Here is a 2,972-nt window from a genome sequence, read left to right on the forward strand (position 1 = left end):
TGCCCAGGGGACTCGGCTCTCTCATCTGTAAAGGATGATACAGCTGTCCCCACCTGCCCACAGACCAGCGGTCCCCAGAAGTGGGAATCTTGGGTGATGCTGAGGATGTGGAGATGAGCTGGGAAGCTCCCAGCCCAGGTCCAAGCCAGACCCTGTAGGCCTGTCCTCACAGGAGTGGGTGGAGACTAAGGACGTCAGTTGACATACATCTAGATGTATTCATCACCTGCTGGACACAGGGTAGAAGATGCGCTCCGTCCACCTTTGGAGCAGGCTTGGGGTGTCTGATGGAGCCCTGGTTCTGTCTACTCCACCACACTACTTTGCATCCACACAGATGGCGACACCAACCACAAGGGAGAGGATGACAGGGGTCAGTGAGTGTGGCCAGGAGGACTGTAAGGCACTGGCGCGGAGGGCCATGGGGGGTTCCTGGAGGAGTGAGCTTAACTGAGCCTTCTTCCAGCAAGTGCAGGTTGAGAGCCTGGGGAGGCAGGTGCAGGAGGCACAGGTGATCACATGAAGAGCCTGGCCAAGGAGTCGGCCTCCAGCAGGGAACCCTGAATGGAGGACAGAAGGGTGGTATTTCGGGCAGCTTTGCCTGATAGTGGTAGGTGGGTGGAGTGGTGCAGGCATGGGGAGACTGAGGCAGTCAGGCCAGTGGGGAGGTCTGGGGCTGCAGAGGCAGGAGCTGGACTAGGGCCAGGCAGTGAGGAAGAGGAGATGCGGATGTGCACAGGGGTCACTGGCAGAGCAGGAAGCATCTGAGGGGACCTCTGGGTCAGATACCCAGTGGTCCTGCGACTCCCTAATGCTGGCTGAGTCCCAGAGGTGCCTTCTCTGTGACTGTCCAGGCAGGCAGTATGTATTAACCATTTACTTAGCGCCGGCCACTCAGTTGTCATCCTGGGGCCAGAGTTGTCACCCTGTGCTAACCAGACTGAGCAGGACTGCTCTGGCTTCTGGGCTGGGCTGCCCTCCCCTGCCTACCCCCACTTCCATACCACACCTTCCCCCAGCCCTGGGAACCTACCATCCTCAAGGCCAGAAGAAGCCTTAAAGAGCACTTTGTCTCTCCAGGCCCCTCGTCCACCATTCCCTCCATGGGCCTTTCAGCTTCTGCTTATGTCACTCCACAAAGACAGGAAGCTCATTACCTCCCAGGCCGCCCTTCCAGCCCTGCTAAGAGGAGTCCACACAGTCTGTACTTATCCTGGATATGGAGCCTCCTGTGCCCTTAGACACTTCCTGAGTGCTGAAGGATGGAGCCCTGGGCGTGGTCAGGGTTCTGTCCTGCATCGAGAGGGCAGTAGACGCAGCCCAGACCCACCCCACCTGGGCCCACAGAAGCCTCCCTGCTGAGCTATGGGGCCTGAGCATGTAGCAGTATGGATGAGCCATTCATTCATGGAGAATTTTGGAAGCCCCCCCACCCCAATCTGGCCATCAGGCACCTTGAGTGTGGTGCTGGCCCTTTAAAGCAGATCAGGGGGTGGCTTTTGGGGGAAAAACAGCCCAGGTTTCTGCCATCCGCTTGTAAGCCTGGGCCAGGGACGGGGCCACCCCGGCCCCCGACAGGGGCATTGGAAGGGCAGGTGGAGCCGGTGGCATTGATTGCAGTAACCTGATCCCGTGGGGGAGGCGGCAGCGACAGCGGTTGCAGCGCAACGGGCCGGGGGAGGAAGCTGCCTGCAGCTGAAGGCTAGGCTGGGAAGAGCTGGGGCTGGGCCCGGGTCGGCAGCCGCTGCTTCCTCTCCCGGCCCATCTATTTTTAATGAGCTCCTCAGGCTTCTGCAGCCGGCAGGATGCAAAAAGGCAGGCCCCGGCTGTAGAGGCCCGAGGCCCCAGCCCTGCCCTGAGCCCTGGCCCCCTTACCCTTCTGGGCATGAAAGGGCGGCCCTGGGTTCCCGCAGCCCCCTGGCTGGGCCGGGCTCTCCATGCAGCTGGTGCTGAAGATGGATTCGAGCCCAGACAATGACAGCTGGTTGGAGGATCAGTGGGAGCGCTGGTAGGGGTGTGGGGGGCCGGTGGGGAGGGGGGAAGTTTGGGGGTCAGCTTCATTGAGCTCTGTTTGGTCTGACTGAAGCAAGAGGCAGAGAGTGTGAACCTCCTGGCTCCCTTGGGGGCTGGGCCACCACCTCTCCTGGGTGACCTTGGACTGTGGGTCTCTCTTGCTCTAAGCCTCAATCTCTTGGTCTTATTTGGGAAAAGGCTCAGAATTCTCCCCAACTTCCCCAACAGAATTCTCCCAAATGTCCCATGCACACCAAACCAGGTGGAGCCTAGGGCTGGGGGTGAGCAGGTGCAGTGGGGCCAGCAGGCAGGGCAGTGGGGTGGGGTGCGGGGTTGGCCTGTTGGATAGGGAGGTTCTAGGAAAGCCTGTTAGTGTTCTGGTGTTGAAGTGCTCTGGTCTGCCTCCTGAGCTCACGGCACCTCCAGCCCCCAACCCAGGGTCTTCCTTGACCAGAAGTGCACCCTCTTGTTCAGGGTCTGAATGCTGGGCAAGGCGGTTTTGTGGTTGAAGAGATGAGACCCAGAACACAGAACAGGGGCGTAGTCTCTCCTGGAACAGGCTGAAACTACCCACACTGACACCAGATTTCCCTTCATTGCTCCACAGCTCAAACAGTGTGGGTCTTCCAGGCTGGGGGTGCGGAGCACTCCTCTGGGGCTGGAGAAGTGCCTCTGCCAGTGCTTTGGGTTTTGTTGCAGTGATTGCACAGAGAACCCCCCGACTCCAGGCATCCCACAGAGTCTCTCCTCAACTCTCTGTATTCTCCGTGGGTGAACTGGCCTTAGCACCTGACTTGACCCTGGGAGGCATTTCTCTGGCAGACTGGAGGCTCTGACCAGCTGGGCCTTCCAGGCACTGCCTCATGTTTGGTAACAGGATGGACAACTCCAGCCGGGAGGAGCAGGAGTAACCTGGACCCTCTCCTTCCACTGCCACTCCAAGAGGGCTGCCTTTTGGC

At 59.6% G+C, this 2,972-nt stretch overlaps 1 protein-coding gene across 1 annotated transcript in view; it reads left to right on the forward strand.

Moving 5' to 3' along the window:
* The window catches only part of MAPK8IP1 (mitogen-activated protein kinase 8 interacting protein 1), a gene marked incomplete at its 5' end in the record, with an annotated part of 19,862 nt that overhangs the window by 8,521 nt on the left and 8,369 nt on the right, over positions 1-2,972 (forward strand). The window lies entirely within an intron of this gene.

The sequence above is a fragment of the Pteropus alecto genome, unplaced genomic scaffold (genome assembly GCF_000325575.1).
Source record: "Pteropus alecto unplaced genomic scaffold, ASM32557v1 scaffold71, whole genome shotgun sequence".
NCBI classification, from domain to species: domain Eukaryota; kingdom Metazoa; phylum Chordata; class Mammalia; order Chiroptera; family Pteropodidae; genus Pteropus; species Pteropus alecto.